This window comes from Myotis brandtii, unplaced genomic scaffold (assembly GCF_000412655.1).
Source record: "Myotis brandtii unplaced genomic scaffold, ASM41265v1 scaffold897, whole genome shotgun sequence".
Lineage (NCBI taxonomy): Eukaryota > Metazoa > Chordata > Mammalia > Chiroptera > Vespertilionidae > Myotis > Myotis brandtii.
This window is the reverse complement of record NW_005371679.1, coordinates 153494-162638: the sequence shown is the minus strand read 5'-3', so window position 1 is coordinate 162638 and position 9145 is coordinate 153494. Positions and strand designations below refer to the sequence as shown.

General features: G+C 48.4%; 1 protein-coding gene across 1 annotated transcript in view; it reads right to left on the bottom strand.

Annotated features, from left to right (window-relative positions):
* The window catches only part of LOC102239488 (arpin), a 43494-nt gene that overhangs the window by 19092 nt on the left and 15257 nt on the right, over positions 1-9145 (bottom strand). The gene's annotated exons all lie outside the window — the stretch shown is intronic.

The window sequence follows — 9145 nt, the reverse complement described above, 5'->3', positions numbered from 1 at the left end:
GGTCCTCAAACTTTTTAAACAGGGGGCCAGTTCACTGTCCCTCAGACCGTTGGAGGGCCGGACTATCGTTTAAAAAAAAAACTATGAACAAATTCCTATGCACACTGCACCTATCTTATTTTGAAGTAAAAAAAAAACAAAACGGGAACAAATACAATATTTGTATTTGCATGTGGCCCGCGGGCCGTAGTTCGAGGACCCCTGCCTTAAAGGAATCAAACCCGGGACCGTTCAGTCTGCAGGCTGATGCTCTATCCACTGAGCTAAACCAGCCAGGGTGCTTCGGTCTTTCAAGGTCAGCTGATGCACAGCAGTCACTGCACCTGCAGCCTTGCTTCCCCGTTGCCATGGGACTTTCCATGCTTCCATGTCCTGGGGGTTAGGATATGGACGTCTTCGGGAGGCCACGATTCTGCCGACCACAGAAACAGTACAGCCAATAGGAAACAGGGTTAAACAGAAAAGAAGAAATAAAACTCTATCCCTGACCCATTTGGCTCAGGGGATAGAGCGTCGGCCTGCGGATGCTATACTAGTAGATGTATTTCCTAACTCTGCTCGCTAAGAGGACCTGAGCAAAGCAACGCCCCCAGAGCTATGCACACACCTGGTGTCCACACTGGCAGGGCCAGCACACAGCCCATCAGAAAGCTGGAGCTGTGCCCTGGCCGGTGTGGCTCAGTGGATAGAGCGTCGGCCTGCAGACCAAAGGGTCCCAGGTTCGAGTCCCGTCAGGGCACATGCCCGGGTTGCAGGCTTGATCCTCAGTGTGGGGTGTGCAGGAGGCAGCCGATCAATCGTTCTCTCTCATCATGGATGTTTCTCTCTCTCTCTCCCTCTCCCTTCCTCTCTGAAATCAATAAAAATATTAAAAGAAAAAAAAGAAAGAAAGCTGGAGCCGAACCATTCCCGCAGCTCGTACAGCTCATTCAGGGCTGGACGATGCCGGAGGTCCAGCCAGCCTGAGGGAAGGGCCCGTGAACACCCAGCGCGTCCCTTGGGAAGTCACTGAAAAACACAAATGACCAAAACTGGCCTAAGAAGAAACAGATAATCGCCCTGGCCAGTGTGGCTCAGTGGATAGAGTGTCGGCCTGTGGACTGAAGGGTCCTGGGTTCGATTCCGGTCAAGGGCACATGCCCTGGTTGTGGGCTCGATCCCCAGTAGGGGGCGTGCAGAAGGCAGCTGATCAATGGTTCTCTCTCACCATTGATGTTTCTCTCTCTCCCTCTCTCTTCTTCTCTGAAATCAATAAAAATATTCTTTTTTAAAAAGAAGAAACATAATCTGAACATCCCTGTAGCTATTGAGGAAACTGGATTTGTAATTTAAAAACAAAACTTCACATACACACAACATTCTTAGGAGGGAGTTTATAGCTGTGCAGATATTTGTATTAGAAAGGAAGAAAATTTTATTTATTTATTTTATGTATATATTTTTTGTTAATACTCATCCAAAGGTATGTTTTCAATTGCTTTTCAGAGAAAGTGGAAGGGAGGGGAGGAGGGGGGTGAGAGAGAGAGAGATAAACATTGATGTGAGAGAGACACAAGACACATGGACTGGTTGCCTCCCACACATGCCCAACGGGGGGTGGGGGGGGGCAGGTAGCAAATCCGCAACCCAGGTACATGCCCTTGACCGGGAATCGAACCTGAGACCCTTTGGTGCTCAGGCCAAAGCTCTAATCACTCAGCCCACTGGTCAGGATGAACAAGAATAAATTTTTTAAATCAACCTTCCACCCTAAGTAACTAGAAAAAGAGCAGATTAAACTCAACATCAGCAGAAAGGAATAAGAGCAGAAATCAATAAAATCGGAAACAGGCAAATGTTCGAGAAAAATCAATGAGGCCAAGAGCTGGTTCTGTGAAAAGGTCAATAAAATGGATCAACCTTAAATAGACCGGGGAAGAAAAAAAGATAGGGAGACGCAAATTGCCAATACGTTTTGATTTAAGTTTGTTTTACTCGATGTTCAACATTCACAAAATTCTAGAGTCCAATCTACAAAACCAGGTACATTCAGAAAAGTCTGACCTCTATCCCTGTCCCTTTTACCCTGCGTCCTTCCTCTCCTAGAGGTATTATTTTATTTTTATTTTTTAATATATTTTTATTGCTTTCTGAGAGGAAGGGGATTGAGCTTGCAACCCGGCCATGTGCCCTGACCGGGAATTGAACCGTGACCTCCTGGTTCATAGGTCGATGCTCAACCACTGAGCCACGCCGGCCGGGCAATAGTCATTTTTTAAATTTTTGTGGCTTATCCATTTCAAATTTGCGTATATGAAAACACACAGATAGTGGATATATTTGTAGCATTGTTTTAAGGAATGTTAAGTTTGTCAGAGGGGGTGATTTAACAGTCTTGGGAGGATAGCCGTGTTCAAATACAATCAATACATCCAAACAAAAGCTTTTAGTGAATTCAAAAACGCAGGCAAGAAATGTGTTCAATAATAGATCAATGAGTATGGTTCCAGTCCACAAATAACTGCGGAGAATACCAAAGAGGCTCGTCCTGACTCTGCAGACCTTTTCGTGGACTCTGAGGGACAAAGCATCTGGCCGCCTGAATTAGGTTTCTGTGCAAAAGTTGCCCAGTTTATTTTTCAAAATTCTATTTTGCATCCCAAAGGGACTGCCGGTTCCGCGTGGTACAGATTCCCTTTATAATTGGGCTGGGTGAGTTCGTGGCCTTGAGACCATCCAGGGACAAGTGCAGCCTGACTGAGGGAGGGGTCTTCCAAAAGTCTTTTGTTCCCTGGCCGGGTAGCTCAATGGTTAGAGCGTCATCCCGATATGCCAAGGTTTCGGGCTCAATCCTCAGTCAGGGCACATGCAGAAATCAAGCAATGAATGGGTGCAGAGGTGCAACAGCAAATTGATATCTCTCTCTCTCTCTCTCTCTCTCTCTCTCATCTATATATATAAAAGCCTAAGTGACCATTATGACCAGAACAACTGGTCGACCAGTCACTATGACACGCACTGACCACCAGGGGGCAGACGCTCAATGCAGGAGCTGTCCCCTGGTGGTCAGTGCGCTCCCACACGGGAGTGCCGCTCAGCCAGAAGCCCTGTGCAGGGCTCCTGGCTGGTGAGAGCAGCCGCGGTGCTGGGAGCTTCTCCTACCTCCGCAGCAGTTGGACATCCCCCAAGGGCTCCCGGACTGGACTGCGAGAGGGCGCAGGCCGGGCTGAGGGACCCCCTGAGTGCATGAATTTTGTGCACCGGGCCTCTAGTATATACATATATACCAAAAGATAAACACAATACTTTTTTTTTGTAATTCTCACCCAGGGATATTTTTTCTAACAATTTTTTAGAGAGAGTGGAAGGGAGGGAGGAAGGAGAGAAGGAGAGAGAGAGAGAGAGAGAGAGAGAGAGAGAAACATCAATATTAGAGAGACAAATCCTCCTGCTCATGTCCCCACTGGCCTAGAAATCGAATGTACAACTCAGTTATGTGCCCTTGACCAGGAATCGAACCTGAGACCCTTCAGTTCACAGGCTGATGCTCTATCCAGCTAGGGCTGATTGGTGTACTTTTCTATATACATGTTAGAGTTTACGAAAAAAAAATTTTTTTTTAATTTTTTAAATTATTTTTTTAATCAGAGAGGAAGGGAGAGGGAGATAGAAACATCAATGATGAGAAAGAATCATTGATTGGTTGCCTCCTACACGCCCCCCCACTGGGGATTGAGCCCAAAACCCGGGCATGTGCCCTTGAGTGGAATTGAACCCGGGGCCTTTCAGTCCACAGGCCGGTGCTCTATCCACTGAGCCAAACCGGCTAGGCTAGGGCAACAAAAAAAGTTTTGAAAAGAGGAGTATTTACCAGCAAGGAAACATATCCCCGAAGTATCGTAAAGTGAAAAAAGTTTGCTAAGCTACTTATGTGGCATGGTCTTTATGTCACTGTCCAAGTATATATTTACACATGGTTATAGAAATTAAATGATCTGAAGTGATAGAAAGCAAGGTGATACAATCCTTAGTCCCGGATGCAATTGCCAGTGTTTTATATTCGGTCTGTTTGTGCCTGTGTGTTTTCTGAGTTTTCTGTAATAAGCCTTTATTGCTTTTCTAATAAGAAATAAAGTCATTGTACAGTATTGGCCTGGCAATAAACTAACAGATCAATAGAACCGAATAGAAAACTGAGAAAGAGATTCAATAGGAATAAGAATTTGAAGTGTGATAAAGGTGGGATTTCAAGTCAACGGGGAGAGAATGGGTAATCCGATACATCTCGTTGGTTCAGCTGACGAACAATTTGGAAGATCAAGGTGAGTTCCATCTCATACCATAAGCCCCAAAACAAGCCGCTATGTTATTTGAATGCAAACGAAAAGCTTTAGGTCTCCCCTAAGTACGAATGTAAATTTAGAAGAAAATAAAAGCAAACTGTTCCATCATTTTGGAGTAGAGAAGGCACTTTTTAACCTAGTATCAACATCGGCATGCACACAGGTGGACAGATGTGACAATAGAGGAGGTCAGGGTGCGATTCCCAGTAAGGGCACATGCCCAGGTTGCAGGCTCGATCCCCAGTAGGGGGCGTGCAGGAGGCAGCCGATCAGTGATTCTCTCTCATCATTGATGTTTCTAGCTCTCTCTCCCTCTCACTTTGTCTCTGATACCAATACAAATATATTTTAAAGAATAAATAAATAAAATAATTAAAAATAAAATAAATACCTACCACATAAGGTCATAAGAACCACAGCTCTAAAATACCTAGGGCCCTAGCTGGTGTGGCTAAATGGATAGAGCACCAGCCTGGGGACGGAAGGGTCCCAGGTTCGATTCCGGCCAAGGGCACATGCCTGGGTTTCGGGCTCGATCCCCAGTAGGGGGCGTGCAGGAGGCAGCCGATCAGTGATTCTCTCTCATCATTGATGTTTCTATCTCTCTCTCCCTCTCCCTCTCCCTTCCTCTCTGAATCAATAAGAATATATTTAAAAAAAAAAAAAGAAAACACCTAGGAATAAATTTAGCAAGAAATGTGGCATGAGAAAACTCTACCTTGCTAGAAGGTATAAAAGAAAACCCAGAAACATGGAGAGCCTGGTAGAGGGAGTGGGGTTTCTCCACTGCAGCTTTGCTTACATTGAAAAAGAGAGAGAATCTAAATATTTGTGGAGCGAGGGAGCCTCTGACTGGTGATGTGCAGCGATTTGAAAGGATGGACAGCTCTGCGCGTACTTTCTCGTGCAGGGAAGACCTCTCTGCTATTTCCTCTCTCACAGGCCGGGCCTGGGGGACAGGAGCTGCTGCACTTTGGTCGGACCCTGTTTCGCAGGAAATGACACGCACGCACGTGATCTCCCCTCTGCGGCCCCTCCATGTACACCCTGGCGGTCTAGCAGCAGCTGCCCTGGGGCGGCCGGGCCGTGCCTCACCTTCTGCCCTCACAGGGGGACCTGCTGACCAGCTTCCAGTCTCCACACCTCGGGGAGTTTTAAGTGAGGCTGTGGCAGACACGGCCAGGCCTGCCCGTTCGTGGCTGGTCCTCTGACCCAGAAGGCACATGGCGCTGCTTGCTCACATGGTTGCAGTGTGACTGCAACAGGCCATCTCCCGCCATCACTTAATAATCAGAGGACGCGACAGCAATGAGGCCTTGCGCTGCAGGAAGAAACTGTCCCGTGAGCCCAGGTGCTAGATCCGGATGATGTGACTAACCGAAAGCCATTAGCTAGGGAAACAGAACAGCATTTATTTTTTTAATCCTCACCCAAGGATATTTTTCCATTGATTTTTAGAAAGAGTGGAAGGGAGAGGGACAGAGAGACAAACATCGATGTGAGAGAGACACATCGATTGGTTGCCTCCTGCACGCACCCGGACCAGGGCTGGGGCACCTGCAACCAAGGTATGTGCCCTTGACCAGGATTGAACCCGGGACCCTCAGTCCTCAGGCTGACGCTCTATCCACTGAGCCAAACCAGCGAGGGCCAGAACAGCATATTGATTAAAAACACAGCCCTAGCCGGTTTGGCTCACTGGATGGAGCATCGGCCTGTGGACTGGAGGGTCCCGGGTTTGATTCTGGTCGAGGGCACATGTCCGGGTTGCAGGCTCGATCCCCACATGGGAGCGTGCGGGAGGCAGCTGATTGGTGATTCTCTCTCATCACTGATGTTTCTACCTCTCTCTTCCTCTCTGAAATAATAATAATAATAATAAAAGGATTCCAACCTTTAAAAAGCAAATAAACAAACAAAATCCACAGATTTTGGACTGCCAGGGTTGAAATCCAGGTTCTACATCTAGTTCGCTGTGTGACCTTTGACAAGTTACTTAACCACTCTGTGCCTGTTTTCTTCTCTGTAAAATACTACCGCACTAAAAGACTAGTATGATAATACTAGAGGCCCGGTGCATGAAATTCATGCACAGGATGGGGGCGGGGGGAGGGGAAGGATCCCTCAGCCCAGCCTGCACCCTCTCCAATCTGGGACCCCTCGGGGGATGTCCGACTGCCTCTCACAATCTGGGACCACTGGCTCCTAACCGCTCGCCTGCCTGCCTGCCAGATCGCCCCTAACCCCTCTGCCTGCCTGCCTGATGGCCCCTAACTGCTCCCCTACTGGCTTGATCACCCCTAACTGCTCCCCTGCTGGCCTGATTGCCCCTAACTGCCTCTGCCTCGCCCGGCACCCGGGACCCAGGATTCCCTCCTCCAGTCGGTCGCAGGCACCCAGGACCCGGGCTTCCCTCCCTCTGGCCAGCTACAGGCACCCAGGACCCGGGCTGGCTTTGCCCGGGCCAGCTGCAGCCGCAGGGGATGATGGGCGGGTGGCTTCACCCAGGCTGCAGCCACAGACACCCAGGGCCACGGGATGGGCAGCTTATCCCTCTCCTGTGCCACAGGCGCAGGCTCAGCTGCTGGCACCCAGGACCGCAGGGCGGGCAGCTTGTCCCCCTCCTGGGCTGCAGGCTGTGGCCCCTTTAAGACCCCACCTCCACCTGCTCAGGGCTGATGCCCATCCTGTATTGCTGAGTGAGAAAGCAAAAGGAGGAACAGTGTGTTTAACATGTTTGTTGTTGAAAACACACAGGAAAATGCATTTTCAAAGTCTACAAGGATGTATGCTCAAGGGCGCACGGTGGTTACCTGGGGCTGGTTCTCCCAGGCACAGGTGTGGAAGGAGGATGCGGAGAACTGATCACTTTCACTGTTTCCTGTAGACCCCTGGGTCTAGACACTCAACACTTAGTGTAGTTGGACATTTTCACAGCAACCATGTGCAACTTGGCTATCCTATCTAATAAAAGGCTAATATGCAAATCGACTGAACTGCGAAACGACCAGTCACTGTGATGCGCACTGACCACCAGGGGGCAGACGCTCAATGCTGGAGCTGCCCCCTGGTGGTCAGTGCGCTCCCACAGGGGTAGTGTCGCTCAGCCAGATGCAGGGCTCATGGCCGGCGAGCGCAGCGGTGGTGGCGGGAGCCTCTCCTGCCTCCACAGAAGCACTAAGGATGTCTGACTGTCGGCTTAGGCCCGCTCCCCAGAGGCCTGAAGCAGGCCTAAGCTGACAGTCGGACATCCCCTGAGGGCTCCTGGACTGCAAGAAGGCGCAGGCCAGGCAGAGGAACCCCCTGACCCCCGTCAGCCGAGTGCAAATTTTTGTGCACCGGGCCACTAGTTTAAAAAAAAAAAGATTTTATGCCCAGCCAGCGTGGCTCAGTGGTTGAACATCGACCTATGAACCAGGAGGTCACAGTTCGATCCCCAAAGAACACATCCGGGTTTCAGGCTCAATCCCCAGTAGGTGTGTGCAGGAGGCAGCCGATCCATGATTCTCTCTCATCATTGATGTTTCTCTCTCCCTCTACCTTCCTCTCTGAAATCAATAAAAATGTATTTAAAAAACATAAAAAATAAAAGTTTTTTTCAACAAGCATCAAATCATAGGAAAATATTTACACCACTTACGTCAGACAAAGGGTTAAAGCAATATCTCTAAGTGTTTATGAATAGAAAAAGCAGTTGAAGAGAATACAATAAAACAGCAACAGTGGTTATTCCTAGAGGAGACTTAATGGGATATTTTAATTTCGTTCTTTATACCCGTTCCTATATTTTCCAAACATTTAGCAATAAAAATACATTACACTTTCCTAGTCAGAAAAATACGATATTTTAAGTTGAAGGGAACTATAACAATAAAAACAGATAATTAAAAGAGACGATATGGAAGGAAATAAGAAGGCTAAAAAGGTTTGAAAGGATAGAAGGTAAAATGAGAACATTTGAAAAGGAAAGATAGCCATGGCTGGGGGTCTGAGTCGGGTGGAGTGTCATCCTGTACACCAAAAGGTCGTGGGTTCGATTCCCAGTCGGGGTGCCTACAGGGATATTTCTCTCACACATTGATGTTTCTGTTTCTCTCTCCCTTCCTCTCTCTAAAAAAAAAAAATCAATAAAAACATATCCTCGAGTGAGGATAAAAAAATAATAATAATAAATTATAAATAAGCCTGACAAGCGTGGCTCAGTGGCTGAGCGTCGACCTATGAACCAGGAGGTCACAGTTCGATTCCCGGTGAGGGCACATGCCCGGGTTGCAGGCTCGATCCCCAGTAGGGGGCGTGCAGGAGGCAGCCGGTCAATGATTCTCTCTCATCATTGATGTTTCTCTGTCTCTCCCTCTCTCTTCTTCTCTGAAATAAAGAGAAAGCCCCAAGGTGCCCCCCGGCTCACCGCAGGCCAGCCAAGGGTGCTGCCAGCACAGCAGGGCAGCTGACACTGACAGTGATCCCTCAGCAGTCTTCCTCGCACCCAGACCCCAGACCACAGCCCCAGCCTAAGCCGCACCCTCTGAGCCTCTGAGCTGCCCAGAGCCTTCAGCCAGCTCCACAGGGCCCAGCGCTGCTGCCTGGAGATGCGTTTGTGGTTATTAGTTAATTTTAGGGTGACGTCCCTCCCTAAATTACAAAGAAGTCCTTAAACTTATCGCTGTGGTCAGCCCTGGACTGGCTGTTGCTGGTGACAGCAATGTCAGGGGATGAGAGCAGTGTTTCTTTTTCTTTATTTGGATCTTTTTAGGGAGAATGGAAGAGAGAGGGAAAGACAGAGAGAAACATCGATGTGAGAGAAACACATGGATTGGTTGCCT